Consider the following 21,128-nt stretch of genomic DNA (forward strand, 5'->3'; position numbering starts at 1 on the left):
TTTCTTGGGCCGACGTTGTATGGGCTGGTGGACATTCCCCTTTCTATACAGAGATTTTTGCATGGCCAACAACTTCAGCAAACAATGAATATCACGAAAATCAGGATGATTAACTAAGAATTCTTCTGAATTCTTAGTTCATTAGCCTGAAACTTCAATAACTACTCGTATGTTCAGTTTCTTTACCACCAATAACTTATTTTGTAATAAAATATTTTTGTTGTTGCTAATTAATGGACTAGCGTCCTTATCGAAAATCCTCGAAAGATAAATTGAGGAGATTTGTCAGTAATGGGAAGAAAATCATTGCAAACCATGCCCTAGTCTTCATAGTCAAAGGTATAAAGAAACATTTTAAGCAAACTAAAAATATATTAAAAGATGTTATACAGAAAATAACAAAAACTGGCCTGTTAATTTATGTACAGTGTGCGATCAAAGCACTGTGAATGTCAGTGCCATTAATGAACTGATCAAAGATACTAAAGAAATGTGTATTAAGAAAAATTTGCAATTTGAAAATGATTATTTTAAAATTGGCAAACAAAAAAAAAGTCTTTTTTTCGACCCACCTCACCTCCTTAAAGGTATGCGAAACAATTTGTTGACAATAAATTTAATCTATACTGATTTTGAAGATGAAGATAAAACAAAAATTGTTAAATGGGACTATTTTCATCAACTATTATGTAGCAAATAGATTGAAGAATTAAGATTTTTCCAAAAGTAAAGTGAAGAACATGTTCATCCAGATAAAATACAAAAGATGAGAGTGAAATTAGCAGCACAAATGTTCAGCCGTAGCACTGCGAACTGCTTTAGAACATCCTACATCACGATGTGTTCTACAAAACGAATGTAGAAATATTATACCATTTGTATTAACTATGGATAACCTTTTTGATACACTAAATGTGAATTCACTTACATTTCCAAATGCTAAAATCTATAAAGGACCTATAAAAAGAGATTCCGTTCATCACGAATTTAACCAATTACGTATTCACGTACAACAATTCCGCCGTGTCCATGACACAGCCACAGCCCATTTTATTTTATCAAAATTTGGTTTTAAGGTAGCAATAAAAATACATTTTCGCAATAAGATATTACAATGTAAGTATAGATTTTTATATTATACAATATTCTAAAATACAATAGTAAGTACATTGCATTTAAATTTCACAAATTTACTTAATATTTTTATAACCTTACATCGAGTATGTTCCCACTAAATGCGTGACGACTCGAAAATGGCAACACTGCAGACCATAGACGGATTTCCTGGAATAACGTCGGCCATTTTTTTCTCACAATCTTCTATCGTCTCTCTGGTCGGAACGCGGCGTGTCGGCACACCTCTCGGTGCAATTCTTATTAAATTCACCTAAAACCTTCAGTTAAATTCAGTGTTATTCACTCGAGTCGCACAAAACTCAAATCCGCGCAAAAGTAAATTCAGTGTTGTGAAACATTTGACGCTATCACCGGTTTCCACTGCACCAGGCGCCACACGCGGTGGCCAGCTTCCTGCACATCGAAGTCTTCAGCCAGCACAGCGAGACCCGCCGCCCGCTATCTCATCTCATCATGAGCGCATCAAGGTACCTTCCAAGCACTTATCATTTCACCCCAAATCTGGTCCCTATAACCCAATCCCTGCTCCAACTTCATTAGACGTCTGGTCCTTCGAGAAGCCCCAGCCCAAGCTAACTCACCCCTTACTAATGTAAGGGGTTTTTCATTATTATCGATAAAACATGACAACCAGAAACCTCTAAAATAATTTCATGTCGCGTATCCGCTGTTATATACCAAGATCTATGCATTAAACAATGTGAATGAAATTGATATAGCAATATCAAAAATCTAACTGTCTTTCTTACAAATTAAGAATTGTGTACGTTAAATATATTCGCTGCGCATCTTGATCTTGGTAGAGGATACGCATAATACGCACGATAAACAGCAAATTTAAGGTACCCGTGGGCTTTTCCATGGTGTGGTCGTTGAGCTTTGTCTTAAACTTGTCTACGATTCCGGCATTAAAATTGTGGCCTTAACATTTGATGGATACGCAGCGAATATGTCATGACACAACATTTATTGTTCTTCACCACTTTACTGTTCTTGTCCACAACAGTGTTCTTTTTAAAATGGAAATGTACAATTAGAACATCCTATAACAAAAGCAACTTTAGTCAACAAACTCGATTCTTGCCATAATGGCAAAACTTTTGAGAAATACATTTCAAGCAGCCAAAATATTTATTGACAAAGATGGAAATAAATTGCAGTGGCAATATTAGAAATAAATAAGTAGTAGGGCTTAATAAAATACAAGAAAACGAAAAGTTTCATTAGTCTAATGACCTCAGAAACCGCCATATCGATTTTTATAATCAGAGGATCAAACTGAAATTAGCCACACAGCTTTTTAGCGTTAATGTTAAAAGTAAGAGACCATGCAATTTTGCCGTAAAGATTTAAAGACTGTCAAGCTACAGAACATTTTCTTTTATTAATTAATATTATGTTTGACATATTCAATTCACGAAATATTTTTCATTATGGGTTTTAAAGAAAAAGAAGAATGAAAGCAATGCATCGTATATTTCAAGTCTTAAAACGACAGATGGTGTTCTTTTAATAAAAAGTCCTCGAAAAACCTGGATTTTTGGGACTTTTGGGATGTGCAGGATCATTAAAATATTTATGTCAATTTGATTCAAGAAAAATATTTAACTATTTATCATTTTAAAAGCTTAGTCAAGATCTAGAGCTTTTATTTTGGAATATTGAAGCACATGGTGGAACAAATAATAACCCAACAGCTCGACGATTCGTAGCGGCATATAAAAAGCTTTCGGTCCTTGTTGAGATATATTCAAAGATATTGGTTTGGAAAATTGTACTGCATTGGGACATTTATTTTTGGAATATGGCAACAATACAAGTAATACAAGTATAGTATTTTGGTAGTATTTTAAGGCAGTCTGTGCTAATTGATGACTTTTTTGATTAAAGAGATTGATTCTGTTCTCTCGCTGTCGTTTTAGTTTTTCTATTTTAATCTAATAATATGCTTATAAAAATTTAGATGAGATGAACAGTAAAAAGTATTTTTCTTTTACATGAGACATACATACTCGTATATTAAAATTTATCAATCCTTGCTGCTCTTCTGCGGCAGGGCGAATAAATAAAATATCTACCGATTCAGTGTCAAATGAAGAATGGATTTATGATGATTCAGACGAACAAGAAATTGGCGAATTTTTAAAAAGTTTGACTGAGTTTAGTTTCCAAATAATAGCATATAATTTCGGAAAACATTACACGTGTATTGATAAAAAAAAATACTAGAGATGTTTGTGTTGGTGCTCTCTTAATACATTTATTGTAGCCAAAAATAAAGAGGCTCATGTATCCATCTAGCGATGTAATCAAAATCTGTAAAATAGCTTACGTTGTTATTCGAACAATGGATGGGCAGGTTTTTTTGAAAAGATTAAATTTATTGGGAAAAAGTTGTTCGAACACGTACATTTTCAACAAATTAGACAATTTTCAAATTGAATGAATTTTCAAAATCAAATGTAAATGATTTGATAAAAACCATAACTGAACGGCAGGGGAGGCAGGGGCTGGTTGTTCCCGGGTTACGTAAATTTTCTATACATTTGTACGGTATACTTTTCATATTATTAGGATGGTAGAACGGAATACTGAGAGGATAAACATCCGAAATGTTATTACGCCAAGCTGCCAATGTGGTCATACAAGATATAAAAAAGTAAAAACGGTAGCCAGAACTGAAAATTTGCCACATGACATTACATCGATTTGTAAGAAATATGAGAGCAGGTAAAGATCCTACCGTAGGTTATACAAGTAGATCAATGTTTACCACGAAACAGGAAAAAGAGGTAGTTAACTTCATTTAAAAGTTTTCATTTTTATACTTCTACAGATTTGCGTTTCAAACTTGGCTAACTTGTAAAGTCGCAATCCGAAACACTGGACGGAGGAACGCCATCGTGTGCAGATTTGCGTTTCAAACTTGGCTGCCTTGTAAAATTACAATCCGAAATACTGGACGGAGGAACGCCATCGTGTGCAGATTTGCGTTTCAAACTTGGCTGCCTTGTAAAGTTACAATCCGAAACACTAGACGGAGGAACGCCAAAGTGTGCAGATTTGCGTTTCAAACTTGGCTGCCTTGTAAAATTACAATCCGAAATACTGGGCGGAGGAACGCCAGAGTGTGCAGATTTACGTTTCAAACTTGGCTGCCTTGTAAAATTACAATCCGAAATAGTGGACGGTTCTGCAACTTTCTGTTTTTGTTTGTTTGTTTGGTGGTAAAGGTATAGTTTCTGCAATTCAAAAAAAAATGTAAATCAGTTATGATTGCATTGGAAAATAGTATAAGTATCAGGAGCGGAGCATATTTATGAATAAGTTCTCATTTATTCATATATGTCATTCAGTTATAATGAAGGTAGGCTTTCCTTCTATTGGGAACGCAAACAATAATTCTAAATAGGTCAGATAAATAAAACACCATGTAATTACCTTCATGACATTTAACCACTTTATCGGCAGAAATTTTTGTCGCTTTGGTCTTTTTACGAAAAACGCCAAGCTGCCAATGTGGTCTTACAAGATGGAAAAAAGTAAAAACGGTAACCAGAGAACTTGAAAATCTGCCACACGACATTACATTGTCGTAATCGATACATCGTACAAAAAAAACGAAAGCTGGTAAAAATCCTCCCGTAGGTTATACAAGTAGATCAATGTTTACCACGGAACAGGAAAAAGAGGTAGTTAACTTCATTTTAAAGTTTTCATTAGTATACTTCGGTTTGCTGCCAGGAGAGTAACGAAGACTTGCGTATGAATGTGCAGTTAAATATTCTTTGGGAAACATTCCTCCTACGTGGCATAAGAATCGAGAAGCTGAGGCGGACTAGTTCACTGGAATTATAACAATAAAAATGTTTAAAAAACGCGCTTTTAGCACGCACTAATAATTAAAAATGGATATTTCTCGTCTTTCTAGCAGAGAACCTTTTCATTTGATACCCATACCATGGGGGTGCAATGCTGAGTTAGGGCCTTTTTCTAGGTTATGCCACATATTGCAGGGCGTTCTTCTTTTTTTGCTTTAGCTATAAACTATATATTTAAAATTTATTATTGTAATGTGTGGCACTGCCTAAAATAAAGATATTTCTTTCTTTCTTTCATTTCAAATAGCCTGTTCGCCATCTTGAGGAGGCCGCCATATTGGATTTGTATAACGTTTCTTTTCTAGTCATGTATTGTCATTAGAATTCAGAGCGTGTGCCAAATTGAGATTCTACCAAGTGAAGCTAATATAAGCGTGTTAAAAAGGAAATAGATGATTTTTTTTTTAACAAAACTCGGCGATATTCTTTACTAATATAAGATATCTCCTTCCAGAATATGGAACCTGGACGAGACTGGAGTCACAACTGTTTTAAAGCCGGAGAAGATAGTAGCTTAAAAAGGCACAAAACAAAGGTTGGTGCTATAGTTTCCGCAGAGCGTGGGACTTTAGTTAGTAGCAAGTGTCGCAGGAAATACGGTTCCACCTGTTTGTCTTTCTCCGTTTAAAATTTAAAGACTTGGTTTTAAGAGATGGGCCCTCTGAGTCAATTGAAGCTGGGAATAAATCAGGATGGATGACTGCCACTGAATTCCTCACATATATGGATCACTTGATCAAGTTCACGAAACCCACTCCAGATAGATCCAGTGTTACTATTAAATAACAGACAATCCCTCGTCACACATAGACACCAACGAAGTTGAGAAAGCTAAAGCAAACTCAATAAAAATGATGTCGTTCCCATCTCACTGCACACACAGGCTACAGCCACTGGATGTGGGCATCAATGGGCTATTTAAATCGTACTGTGCTCATGCTCAAGACAACTGGCTACGAAATAATTCGGGAAAAACAATGTCAATTTATGAAATTCCCGGAATCGTAGCATTCAAATATTACCTCAAATAAATTTGAAAATAAAAGACTTCAACATCGGGTCAGATTGGTGAACCATCTCAACAATCTGCCACAGATCAAGGTGATGTATCTCAGGCTGCCTCTGTGACTATTAATAGTGCCCATGCACTTCAATTAACATCAGGAAAGACAAATGCTTCAGCTGTGTTTAATCCTCAAATTGTAAAGCCTTTACCAAAGGCACCCTCAAGATAGCACAACAATAACTTTTCAAAACACTGGTCGGTTCTGCAACTTCCTCTTTTTCTTTGTTTGGTGGTATTCTCTCTTCAGCTTTATAATATTAGTATAGATTAGTTAATATTGACCTTATTCACCTGAATGTCAACGAAAATGTGTGCAGATTTGCGTTTCATACTTTGCTGCCTTGTAAAGTCGCAATCCGAAAAAATGGACGGAGGAACGTCATCGTGTGCAGATTTGCATTTCAAACTTAGCTGCCTTGTAAAGTTACAATCCGAAACACTGGACGGAGGAACGGCAAAGTGTACATATTTGCGTTTCAAACTCGGCTGCCTTGTAAAGTTGCAATCCGAAACACTGGACGGAGGAATGCCATCGTGTGCAGATTTGCGTTTCAAACTTGGCTGCCTTGTAAAATTACAATCCGAAATAATTTAAGGAGGAACGCTAAAGTGTGCAGATTTGCGTTTCAAACTTGGCTGCCTTGTAAAATTACAATCCGAAATACTGGACGGTTCTGCAACTTTCTCTTTTTGTTTGTTTGTTTGGTGGTAAAGGTATAGTTTCTGCAATTCAAAAAAAAATGTAAATCGGTTATGATTGCATTGGAATATAGTATAAGTATCAGGAGCGGAGCACATTTATGAATAAGTTCTCATTTATTCATATATGTCATTCAGTTATAATGAAGGTAGGCTTTCCTTCTATTGGGAACGCAAACAATAATTCTAAATAGGTCAGATAAATAAAACACCATGTATTTACCTTCATGACATTTAACCACTTTATCGGTAGAATTTTTTGTCGCTTTGGTCTTTTTACAAAAAACGCCAAGCTGCCAATGTGGTCATACAAGATGGAAAAAAGTAAAAACGGTAACCAGAGAACTTGAAAATCTGCCACATGACATTACATCGTCGTAATCGATACATCGTACAAAAAAAAACGAAAGCTGGTAAAGATCCTCCCGTAGGTTATACAAGTAGATCAATGTTTACCACGGAACAGGAAAAAGAGGTAGTTAACTTCATTTTAAAGTTTTCCTTCTATTGGGAACGCAAACAATAATTTTAAATAGGTCAGATAAATAAAACACCATGTATTTACCTTCATGACATTTAACCACTTTATCGGTAGAATTTTTTGTCGCTTTGGTATTTTTACAAAAAACGCCAAGCTGCCAATGTGGTCATACAAGATGGAAAAAAGTAAAAACGGTAACCAGAGAACTTGAAAATCTGCCACATGACATTACATCGTCGTAATCGATACATCGTACAAAAAAAACGAAAGCTGGTAAAGATCCTCCCGTAGGTTATACAAGTAGATCAATGTTTACCACGGAACAGGAAAAAGAGGTAGTTAACTTCATTTTAAAGTTTTCCTTCTATTGGGAACGCAAACAATAATTTTAAATAGGTCAGATAAATAAAACACCATGTATTTACCTTCATGACATTTAACCACTTTATCGGTAGAATTTTTTGTCGCTTTGGTCTTTTTACAAAAAACGCCAAGCTGCCAATGTGGTCATACAAGATGGAAAAAAGTAAAAACGGTAACCAGAGAACTTGAAAATCTGCCACATGACATTACATCGTCGTAATCGATACATCGTACAAAAAAAACGAAAGCTGGTAAAGATCCTCCCGTAGGTTATACAAGTAGATCAATGTTTACCACGGAACAGGAAAAAGAGGTAGTTAACTTCATTTTAAAGTTTTCCTTCTATTGGGAACGCAAACAATAATTTTAAATAGGTCAGATAAATAAAACACCATGTATTTACCTTCATGACATTTAACCACTTTATCGGTAGAATTTTTTGTCGCTTTGGTCTTTTTACAAAAAACGCCAAGCTGCCAATGTGGTCATACAAGATGGAAAAAAGTAAAAACGGTAACCAGAGAACTTGAAAATCTGCCACATGACATTACATCGTCGTAATCGATACATCGTACAAAAAAACGACACCTGGTAAAGATCCTCCCGTAGGTTATACAAGTAGATCAATGTTTACCACGGAACAGGAAAAAGATTCGGATTCTATTGAGAACGCAAACAATAATTCTAAATAGGTTAGATAAATAAAACACAATGTATTTACCTTCATGAGATTTAACCACTTCGTTGGCAGAATTTTTTTTCGCTTTATTCTATTTACGAAAAACGCTTAGCTGCCAATGAAGTCATACAAGATTGAAAAAAGTAAAAACGGTAACCAGAAAACTTGAAAATCTGCCACACGACATTACATTGTCGTAATCGATACATCGTACAAAAAAAACGAAAGCTGGTAAAAATCCTCCCGTAGGTTATACAAGTAGATCAATGTTTACCACGGAACAGGAAAAAGAGGTAGTTAACTTCATTTTAAAGTTTTCATTAGTATACTTCGGTTTGCTGCCAGGAGAGTAACGAAGACTTGCGTATGAATGTGCAGTTAAATATTCTTTGGGAAACATTCCTCCTACGTGGCATAAGAATCGAGAAGCTGAGGCGGACTAGTTCACTGGAATTATAACAATAAAAAAGTTTAAAAAACACGCTTTTAGCACGCACTAATAATTAAAAATGGATATTTCTCGTATTTCTAGCAGAGAACCTTTTCATTTGATACCCATACCATGGGGGTGCAATGCTGAGTTAGGGCCTTTTTCTAGGTTATGCCACATATTGCAGGGCGTTCTTCTTCTTAGCTATAAGTTAACTATTTAAAATTTATTATTGTAATGTGTGTCACTGCCTAAAAATAAAGATATTTCTTTCTTTCTTTCTTTAATTTCAAATAGCCTGTTCGCCATCTTGAGGAGGCCGCCATATTGGATTTGTATAACGTTTCTTTTCTAGTCATGTATTGTCATTAGAACTCAGAGCGTGTGCCAAATTGAGATTCTACCAAGTGAAGCTAATATAAGCGTGTTAAAAAGGAAATAGATGATTTTTTTTAACAAAACTCGGCGATATTCTTTACTAATATAAGATATCTTATTCCAGAATATGGAACCTGGACGAGACTGGAGTCACAACTGTTTTAAAGCCGGAGAAGATAGTAGCTTAAAAAGGCACAAAACAAAGGTTGGTGCTATAGTTTTCGCAGAGCGTGGGACTTTAGTTAGTAGCAAGTGTCGCAGGAAATACGGTTCCACCTGTTTGTCTTTCTCCGTTTAAAATTTAAAGACTTGGTTTTAAGAGATGGGCCCTCTGAGTCAATTGAAGCTGGGAATAAATCAGGATGGATGACTGCCACTGAATTCCTCACATATATGGATCACTTGATCAAGTTCACGAAACCCACTCCAGATAGAACCAGTGTTACTATTAAATAACAGACAATCCCTCGTCACACATAGACACCAACGAAGTTGAGAAAGCTAAAGCAAACTCAATAAAAATGATGTCGTTCCCATCTCACTGCACACACAGGCTACAGCCACTGGATGTGGGCATCAATGGGCTATATAATCGTACTGTGCTCATGCTCAAGACAACTGGCTACGAAATAATTCGGGAAAAACAATGTCAATTTATGAAATTCCCGGAATCGTAGCATTCAAATATTACCTCAAATAAATTTGAAAATAAAAGACTTCAACATCGGGTCAGATTGGTGAACCATCTCAACAATCTGCCACAGATCAAGGTGATGTATCTCAGGCTGCCTCTGTGACTATTAATAGTGCCCATGCACTTCAATTAACATCAGGAAAGACAAATGCTTCAGCTGTGTTTAATCCTCAAATTGTAAAGCCTTTACCAAAGGCACCCTCAAGATAGCACAACAATAACTTTTCAAAACACTGGTCGGTTCTGCAACTTCCTCTTTTTCTTTGTTTGGTGGTATTCTCTCTTCAGCTTTATAATATTAGTATAGATTAGTTAATATTGACCTATTCACCTGAATGTCAACGAAAATGTGTGCAGATTTGCGTTTCAAACTTGGCTGCCTTGTAAAGTCGCAATCCGAAACAATGGACGGAGGAACGTCATCGTGTGCAGATTTGCATTTCAAACTTAGCTGCCTTGTAAAGTTACAATCCGAAACACTGGACGGAGGAACGGCAAAGTGTACATATTTGCGTTTCAAACTCGGCTGCCTTGTAAAGTTGCAATCCGAAACACTGGACGGAGGAATGCCATCGTGTGCAGATTTGCGTTTCAAACTTGGCTGCCTTGTAAAATTACAATCCGAAATAATTTAAGGAGGAACGCTAAAGTGTGCAGATTTGCGTTTCAAACTTGGCTGCCTTGTAAAATTACAATCCGAAATACTGGACGGTTCTGCAACTTTCTCTTTTTGTTTGTTTGTTTGGTGGTAAAGGTATAGTTTCTGCAATTCAAAAAAAAATGTAAATCGGTTATGATTGCATTGGAATATAGTATAAGTATCAGGAGCGGAGCACATTTATGAATAAGTTCTCATTTATTCATATATGTCATTCAGTTATAATGAAGGTAGGCTTTCCTTCTATTGGGAACGCAAACAATAATTCTAAATAGGTCAGATAAATAAAACACCATGTATTTACCTTCATGACATTTAACCACTTTATCGGTAGAATTTTTTGTCGCTTTGGTCTTTTTACAAAAAACGCCAAGCTGCCAATGTGGTCATACAAGATGGAAAAAAGTAAAAACGGTAACCAGAGAACTTGAAAATCTGCCACATGACATTACATCGTCGTAATCGATACATCGTACAAAAAAAACGAAAGCTGGTAAAGATCCTCCCGTAGGTTATACAAGTAGATCAATGTTTACCACGGAACAGGAAAAAGAGGTAGTTAACTTCATTTTAAAGTTTTCCTTCTATTGGGAACGCAAACAATAATTTTAAATAGGTCAGATAAATAAAACACCATGTATTTACCTTCATGACATTTAACCACTTTATCGATAGAATTTTTTGTCGCTTTGGTCTTTTTACAAAAAACGCCAAGCTGCCAATGTGGTCATACAAGATGGAAAAAAGTAAAAACGGTAACCAGAGAACTTGAAAATCTGCCACATGACATTACATCGTCGTAATCGATACATCGTACAAAAAAACGACACCTGGTAAAGATCCTCCCGTAGGTTATACAAGTAGATCAATGTTTACCACGGAACAGGAAAAAGATTCGGATTCTATTGAGAACGCAAACAATAATTCTAAATAGGTTAGATAAATAAAACACAATGTATTTACCTTCATGAGATTTAACCACTTCGTTGGCAGAATTTTTTTTCGCTTTATTCTATTTACGAAAAACGCTTAGCTGCCAATGAAGTCATACAAGATTGAAAAAAGTAAAAACGGTAACCAGAAAACTTGAAAATCTGCCACACGACATTACATTGTCGTAATCGATACATCGTACAAAAAAAACGAAAGCTGGTAAAAATCCTCCCGTAGGTTATACAAGTAGATCAATGTTTACCACGGAACAGGAAAAAGAGGTAGTTAACTTCATTTTAAAGTTTTCATTAGTATACTTCGGTTTGCTGCCAGGAGAGTAACGAAGACTTGCGTATGAATGTGCAGTTAAATATTCTTTGGGAAACATTCCTCCTACGTGGCATAAGAATCGAGAAGCTGAGGCGGACTAGTTCACTGGAATTATAACAATAAAAAAGTTTAAAAAACACGCTTTTAGCACGCACTAATAATTAAAAATGGATATTTCTCGTATTTCTAGCAGAGAACCTTTTCATTTGATACCCATACCATGGGGGTGCAATGCTGAGTTAGGGCCTTTTTCTAGGTTATGCCACATATTGCAGGGCGTTCTTCTTCTTAGCTATAAGTTAACTATTTAAAATTTATTATTGTAATGTGTGTCACTGCCTAAAAATAAAGATATTTCTTTCTTTCTTTCTTTAATTTCAAATAGCCTGTTCGCCATCTTGAGGAGGCCGCCATATTGGATTTGTATAACGTTTCTTTTCTAGTCATGTATTGTCATTAGAACTCAGAGCGTGTGCCAAATTGAGATTCTACCAAGTGAAGCTAATATAAGCGTGTTAAAAAGGAAATAGATGATTTTTTTAACAAAACTCGGCGATATTCTTTACTAATATAAGATATCTCCTTCCAGAATATGGAACCTGGACGAGACTGGAGTCACAACTGTTTTAAAGCCGGAGAAGATAGTAGCTTAAAAAGGCACAAAACAAAGGTTGGTGCTATAGTTTTCGCAGAGCGTGGGACTTTAGTTAGTAGCAAGTGTCGCAGGAAATACGGTTCCACCTGTTTGTCTTTCTCCGTTTAAAATTTAAAGACTTGTTTTAAGAGATGGGCCCTCTGAGTCAATTGAAGCTGGGAATAAATCAGGATGGATGACTGCCACTGAATTCCTCACATATATGGATCACTTGATCAAGTTCACGAAACCCACTCCAGATAGAACCAGTGTTACTATTAAATAACAGACAATCCCTCGTCACACATAGACACCAACGAAGTTGAGAAAGCTAAAGCAAACTCAATAAAAATGATGTCGTTCCCATCTCACTGCACACACAGGCTACAGCCACTGGATGTGGGCATCAATGGGCTATTTAAATCGTACTGTGCTCATGCTCAAGACAACTGGCTACGAAATAATTCGGGAAAAACAATGTCAATTTATGAAATTCCCGGAATCGTAGCATTCAAATATTACCTCAAATAAATTTGAAAATAAAAGACTTCAACATCGGGTCAGATTGGTGAACCATCTCAACAATCTGCCACAGATCAAGGTGATGTATCTCAGGCTGCCTCTGTGACTATTAATAGTGCCCATGCACTTCAATTAACATCAGGAAAGACAAATGCTTCAGCTGTGTTTAATCCTCAAATTGTAAAGCCTTTACCAAAGGCACCCTCAAGATAGCACAACAATAACTTTTCAAAACACTGGTCGGTTCTGCAACTTCCTCTTTTTCTTTGTTTGGTGGTATTCTCTCTTCAGCTTTATAATATTAGTATAGATTAGTTAATATTGACCTTATTCACCTGAATGTCAACGAAAATGTGTGCAGATTTGCGTTTCAAACTTGGCTGCCTTGTAAAGTCGCAATCCGAAACAATGGACGGAGGAACGTCATCGTGTGCAGATTTGCATTTCAAACTTAGCTGCCTTGTAAAGTTACAATCCGAAACACTGGACGGAGGAACGGCAAAGTGTACATATTTGCGTTTCAAACTCGGCTGCCTTGTAAAGTTGCAATCCGAAACACTGGACGGAGGAATGCCATCGTGTGCAGATTTGCGTTTCAAACTTGGCTGCCTTGTAAAATTACAATCCGAAATACTTTAAGGAGGAACGCTAAAATGTGCAGATTTGCGTTTCAAACTTGGCTGCCTTGTAAAATTACAATCCGAAATACTGGACGGTTCTGCAACTTTCTCTTTTTGTTTGTTTGTTTGGTGGTAAAGGTATAGTTTCTGCAATTCAAAAAAAAATGTAAATCGGTTATGATTGCATTGGAATATAGTATAAGTATCAGGAGCGGAGCACATTTATGAATAAGTTCTCATTTATTCATATATGTCATTCAGTTATAATGAAGGTAGGCTTTCCTTCTATTGGGAACGCAAACAATAATTCTAAATAGGTCAGATAAATAAAACACCATGTATTTACCTTCATGACATTTAACCACTTTATCGGTAGAATTTTTTGTCGCTTTGGTCTTTTTACAAAAAACGCCAAGCTGCCAATGTGGTCATACAAGATGGAAAAAAGTAAAAACGGTAACCAGAGAACTTGAAAATCTGCCACATGACATTACATCGTCGTAATCGATACATCGTACAAAAAAAACGAAAGCTGGTAAAGATCCTCCCGTAGGTTATACAAGTAGATCAATGTTTACCACGGAACAGGAAAAAGAGGTAGTTAACTTCATTTTAAAGTTTTCCTTCTATTGGGAACGCAAACAATAATTTTAAATAGGTCAGATAAATAAAACACCATGTATTTACCTTCATGACATTTAACCACTTTATCGGTAGAATTTTTTGTCGCTTTGGTCTTTTTACAAAAAATGCCAAGCTGCCAATGTGGTCATACAAGATGGAAAAAAGTAAAAACGGTAACCAGAGAACTTGAAAATCTGCCACATGACATTACATCGTCGTAATCGATACATCGTACAAAAAAACGACACCTGGTAAAGATCCTCCCGTAGGTTATACAAGTAGATCAATGTTTACCACGGAACAGGAAAAAGATTCGGATTCTATTGAGAACGCAAACAATAATTCTAAATAGGTTAGATAAATAAAACACAATGTATTTACCTTCATGAGATTTAACCACTTCGTTGGCAGAATTTTTTTTCGCTTTATTCTATTTACGAAAAACGCTAAGCTGCCAATGTAGTTATACAAGATTGAAAAAAGTAAAAACGGTAACCAGAGAACTTGAAAATCTGCCACACGACATTACATTGTCGTAATCGATACATCGTACAAAAAAACGAAAGCTGGTAAAAATTCTCCCGTAGGTTATACAAGTAGATCAATGTTTACCACGAAACAGGAAAAAGAGGTAGTTAACTTCATTTTAAAGTTTTCATTTGTATACTTCTACAGATTTGCGTTTCAAACTTGGCTACCTTGTAAAGTCGCAATCCGAAACACTGGACGGAGGAACGCCATCGTGTGCAGATTTGCGTTTCAAACTTGGCTGCCTTGTAAAATTACAATCCGAAATACTGGACGGAGGAACGCCATCGTGTGCAGATTTGCATTTCAAACTTGGCTGCCTTGTAAAGTTACAATCCGAAACACTAGACGAAGGAACGCCAAAGTGTGCAGATTTGCGTTTCAAACTTGGCTGCCTTGTAAAATTACAATCCGAAATACTGGACGGAGGAACGCCAAAGTGTGCAGATTTGCGTTTCAAACTTGGCTGCCTTGTAAAATTACAATCCGAAATAGTGGACGGTTCTGCAACTTTCTCTTTTTGTTTGTTTGTTTGGTGGTAAAGGTATAGTTTCTAAGATTTTACCTCAGCCTTGGACTTCTGCACGATTAATTAAAGAGATAACCCCTGACAGACAAATACAGCCTGCAAAATCTTCGTTTTCCGTGAACTCAGTAAATATCAAAGCCATGCATGCCCAAGGAAATAAAAACTCATTACAGAAAAACAAGAAAACTCGGGTCTCTTCAGCATGGTTAAGAGGTAAAAAATACGGAAAAGCTACAGGGGGTGATGCTATCCCAATCGAAACTATAAAGACTTTGGATGATATGGGTGTCCATATCTTCCAAGACATTTGTAACAAGATATGGCAGTCGGGATCATGGCCGAAATACATTATAAATTTAATTATACGACATTTTTATTATAAATTTGATATAAATAAATACTTACATATGAAACGTAACTTCATCTTTTAATAAACGAAATAAAGCACAAGCGCTTCCGGAACAGTCTACACAGCCACACATGACAGCTATCACCAAGAAATCGAGAATACCAGACTTCTGGCGGGAGCGACCACGGATATCGTTCCACCAATTCAACGCCATCGTGGAGCCTTAAAAGGTACTTACCTTTGGATCTCCATAAAAGTCAATTATTAATAGCTAGGTTGGGTTAAAACAAATTAAGTGACATAAGTGACTTGTTATACAATATGCCTGACACGAACTAATTTTAAAACTTTGCAAAATAGGCTTATTTCTACTTGTGAGGAGTCAGAAACACGTCAACTCAATCAACAACTGAACGAGATTGAGTTAGGCCATCAAAAACCATCGCAATTATTAAGACGCATGCGTAATCTCGGAAAAAACCGTATTCCCGAGCAAACTCTTAAACTACTATGGACCGGTCTTCTCCCACAGTCAATAAGAGCGGTTCTCACAGCATGCGATACAGGGGAGGTTAAATTAGATAGCATAGCGGCAGCAGCCGACGAAATTTTAGAGAATACCAGAGCACCAGAGTTATCGCCAATCTCAAGATCTGATTCTGATACAAGCCATTGAAAATTATGAATTAACGTGCTTAAAGAACAAATCGCAGCGTTAAATACTCAAATAAACAACCCGGGTTTCCCGGGTCCATCGAGGGCTCGCTCAAAAAGCCGTGATAATAGTGTAGGTTTTAGAAATAGGCAACTTTTTATAAATCAAACTGCTCAGCCAGATGAATTAGGTTATAAGTGCTTTTACCATTTAAATTACGGAGCGAACGCACGGAACATGGTGACATTCATAACCGTAATAAACAGTCAGAAAACTAATTCCGACACCGACTTGCATATCTAACAACTTAGCCGGTGTCGTAAACGGAACACATTTTTTCATTGATACGGGCGCTGTCATCTCTGTTTTGGCCACACAAAGGCGAAGCAAACTCACGGCCGATTATATTTTATACGGAGGACCAATCGACGATCGCGCAATATTCGCGGTCACACAACGCTACATACACGTACTACGCATATTTTTGAAAGCAAAAGTTAATGGTTTGTGGTCTGTTAGTACCGTTAGCTCTCTGTCTTCAATCATGTGGCGAAAATGTTTTATTCCCATATAATTTGCTAATAATTATTTTAGGGTTGCGTACAGCAATAAAATCAGACCTAGGATTGTCCTTCATAATTTTTATATTGATGTAGTGTTAGGTTATTAAGCGATATATTTAGCTCAAGAACTAAAACAAATATTAGCGTTCATGAGTTCATAAAACTATTAATTGATACCCTCTCAACCGTTTCTAACCTCACACATACAGACTTATGAACGCGGGACAGCAAAATATTTATTCATCAACACTGTAAAGGCCAGGCTCAATAAAAACACAGCTTTTGGTAAAATCGGCTTATTTCTTTGGAGACGTGTGTGGTGACCGTTGCTCGGTTGGAGGAAGAGTCGTTAGTTTTCAAATTAGTTGTCAACGAGTGACGTTTTGATTTTACTGTCAGTGAGTGACGTTTTTCACCACACACGTTCCGTTTCGCCATTTATTTAAATTCATGTACTGTACATAATATTATAAATACGCGTCGGTGACAAACACCTAATAAATTGTTCCCACATATTTGTTAGAAACGACGATCATAGACAAGATGATCGTTGGTGCCATCTCATATACACTTTAGATTGTAACAACAAAAAAGTCACAGTGTCACTTATGTATTAATTGTAGACGATATAGAGTTCTCAAGCCCAGGGAACAGAAAAGCAGAGCCCAATATCTGCATTACGCCGAGCCAGCCGTTACCACTTAAAACAAGATCTAGTCGCACAGTAAAACGAACCGTGAAATTCAACATATGAGATACCCACACTTGACATTCTAGAAATTCAAATCTAGAAGCCGGAGATTAGCTACGCGTCCCTTCAATTACACCCTACAGCTACACTTTATACCTGCGAAAACATTGAACAAAGCAGCACGCTTTCATTATAGCGCACAATAGCGCAATTTACGAAGCGAGTTCCAACAATATCATCAAGACAATCATTAACTCTCAAAAGAAGTAGAGGCTACCGTCAGCGCATTGTAACGCTAACCAATGCATTATCAACTGGCGTTACTGCAAACATCGCATCACAGCTCCAAACAAGGAGTTACGAGCGGTTTGTCGCTACGGTGCCAGGAATAAGTGCCAGCTTAGCTTAGAGTGCGTTAATACGCAATAACAAAAAATAGTAATCAAAAAAGTGACAGTGCCACCCGAACAATGAACCTAGTTTAACAACTTACAGCTAGAACGGTACAAACTGGTGAAATCTAAGTTTCGTCCTACTCGTGCCCAAATCCAAAACCCCGAGAGCTTTCAACTGGAATTGCAAAACCGCTTAGATTGCGTTGATGTGGACGATCTACACAACAAGCTTGTGGAAACTGCCCATACGGTCGGATTAAGTTTTTCAAAACTTCCATTAACCAACAAATTCTCGGACCATACACTCAAGCTCATGGAGGAGAGACAAGAAATGAAATTGCAGTCTTCAACAGACCCGTCAAAGTACCGTCAGATTAATAGACAGATTTCTAAATCGCAGACATGCGACGCGCGACGCTTCAATACCGAGCGTATCACGGATACAATCGAGAATAATCGAGGCTCAAAAGTGTTCGCGAGAGATCTGTCTATTGGACAAAGACAGTTGACCCGTTTGAAGACCGATCAGGGCAATATCTTAACTTCTAAGCCCGAGATCTTTGCAGAGATGCCGGATCGACTACAGGTACATCCAAGTGTTGAAGTGTTTGTATGAAAACGCCACTATGTCAGTCCGTATACAGGATCAGACTACGAGACCAATTTAATTGGCCGAGGAGTGCGGCAGGGAGATGTGATCTGTCCGAAGCTATTTACCGCCGCATTGGAAGACGTCTTTAAACTTTTGGACTGGAACGGATTTGGCATCAACATCAATGGTGAGTAAATCACTCAACGACCTCAACAGAGTTTTACCTAGGACACACAGTCCAGTAAGGTTAGGTCAAATTTCGAGAAAGAGGTGAATCGCCGAATCCAGCTCGGCTGGGCAGCGTTCGGGAAACTTCACGACATTTTCTCGTCCGACATTCCTCAATGCCTGAGGACGAAAGTCTTTGAATAGTGTTTGTTGCCAGTGATAACCTACGGATCCGAAACTTGGTTGCTAAGTATGAGCCTTTTTAGAAGGCTTAAAATCACTCAGCGGGCGAAAGAGCGAGCTATGCTTGGAGTTTCTCTGCGTGATCGAGTCGTACTAGGTGAAGGCCTGCATATCCCTATCTCCATCATTTCTTGAAATTCCTTTTTCACGAATACGCCAAGTCCGAAAGCTAAAATACGAAGAAAACGTAAGCAAAATGAAGCTAGTTGGCGGAGAAATGTGATTAATAAATCTGCGTAATACTGGTCGACCTGGTGTCCACCTTTCTTTTTTGTCTGATTTTCTTGCTTGAACTCAAAAGAACCATGAAAGAACCATGTGGAGAGAAATGTTTCTGAAGGTGAACGGAAAATATTATTTGAGAATTATTGGGCATTGGGTAGTATCAAAATGCAATGGGAGTATATTTCCATGAGTATATCCAAACCCAAAATATTGGTATATTGTGAAGGGGAGAACAAGGAAACCACATCATAAAAATCACGCATTTCATTGCAATCCCCCTGTTAAGACTAACGAGTTTGCAAAACGTTTTTTTAAGAATACGCTGGATATTAATGATCGGGCAATCTTTCTCCTCTGAAATGGAAATATGGCTGTGCAACTGTGATATCAAAAAGTACGAGTATGATTGTTGCGGCCGTCAGCCGTCAGAAGAATTAACACCAAAGTTGTCTATCATATGCTTGCTAAATTAATATAGCAGGCATTACAAGGAACATTCTTTGTATGCGTGCTAATTAGTCTCAAATTTGTCATTGTACAAGCATATTAAACATTCTAATAGCCTAAATTGAAAAATTTATTGGCCCCAGTGTATGCCTGAACATACAAAGTTCTATGTATTGACCACTCAAAAATTACGAGAAATTGCTTATGATTTTGCTGAAAGGATTGGATTAGAACATCGTTTCAACAAGAAAAAAAATGGCAGGTACAGAGCGGCTTCGGCTTTTTTGAAAATACGACCTACTACCACTAACCTCCATGGCAACCACTATCTATGGTTCATGTTCTGTATTATTCTGTACTCGGTCTTATGTCTGTGACTCTATGTCTGTAATATGATTGTTCTAAAGTAATTAATTAAATAAAGCTCATATAGTAACTTATTGCTGGATTTAGAGACCAATAAGTTATTGGTCTCTAAATCCAGCACTTCCACTATTAAAGAAGATTAATATGCAATAGGTTTTAATAAGCCTCATTGTGATCGCTATTTTGAAAATCTGACGAAGTTGTTAGACACTTACAAGTTCCCTCCTCATGCAATTTATAACATAGACGAGACCGGAATGTCCCAAGTTAAGCTACAAAATGAATGAAATGCATCAACAACATTTCCAATGCTGAACGTAACATCAATGTGACACCTGCCTTCATTTTTCTACGCAAACGGATGAAGGCCGAGCTTTTAGATGGAGCCCTACCTTCCTCTATCACAAGTTACATGAACAGCTCTTTGTTTGTTGACTGGTTATCTCATTTGAAAGACCACGCAAAGCCTAGCAAAGACAGTCCAGTATTAGTAATACTAGATAACCACACGTCCCGCTGCACCTTAGGAGCGGTCCATTTCATCCGGGAAAACCACATTCACGCCTTGACAATCTCACCTCACAGCAGACACAAAACTCAGCAGCTCCATCGCTGCATCCATAACAGTCTCGAGATTTTTTATGCACAAGAGTGTGAAAAATGGATGCGTTACCATCCTGGTCGAGTGATAACAGCTTATCAAATTGCTCAAATTTTGTCTCCGGCTTACAGCATAGCTACTCCCGCAAATGCCATACAGAGCTTCAAGATAATAATATAAACAAAATTTAAATATAAAAAGACCAATAAATACTGGACCTTAGATAACATTCAGAAACATGATTGACGTTTTTGACGACAGAAATTGTTTTATGGCGTCAAAAATATGGCGTCTACCGATGGCTCCTGATAAAGGCAGACGATTAATAATTATTTGCCACATTGGTCGGTGATTGCTCTTATTAGAAAGTAAAAAAAGTAATAAGACTATCATAGTGATATGAACGGTGTGTTTGAGAAATGGTTCCAAATTATTTTACCTAAATTAAAAAAGATTCGGTAATTGTCATAGATAATTGCTCCTTATCACTAAAGAAAAATGGAAAAAATTCCAACAACCTCATAGAGAAAAGCCGATGTTCAGGCCTGGCTATTGTCAAAAAAATTGACATTTGACGAGACTATGCTCAAAAGTGAATTTGTTACAAATTGTTAATAAAGAAAAATTTAAATATAATACTTATATCA

At 37.0% G+C, this 21,128-nt stretch overlaps 1 long non-coding RNA gene across 2 annotated transcripts in view; it reads right to left on the reverse strand.

Moving 5' to 3' along the window:
- The window catches only part of LOC128199759 (uncharacterized), a 33,511-nt gene continuing 12,383 nt past the window's right edge, over positions 1-21,128 (reverse strand). For both annotated transcript variants that reach the window (XR_008252330.1, XR_008252331.1), the window contains exon 3: positions 1-21,128. This exon is cut by the window's right edge and continues 7,962 nt beyond it. This is a non-coding gene — a long non-coding RNA (uncharacterized LOC128199759).

The sequence above is a fragment of the Bicyclus anynana genome, chromosome Z (assembly GCF_947172395.1).
Source record: "Bicyclus anynana chromosome Z, ilBicAnyn1.1, whole genome shotgun sequence".
Classification (NCBI taxonomy): domain Eukaryota; kingdom Metazoa; phylum Arthropoda; class Insecta; order Lepidoptera; family Nymphalidae; genus Bicyclus; species Bicyclus anynana.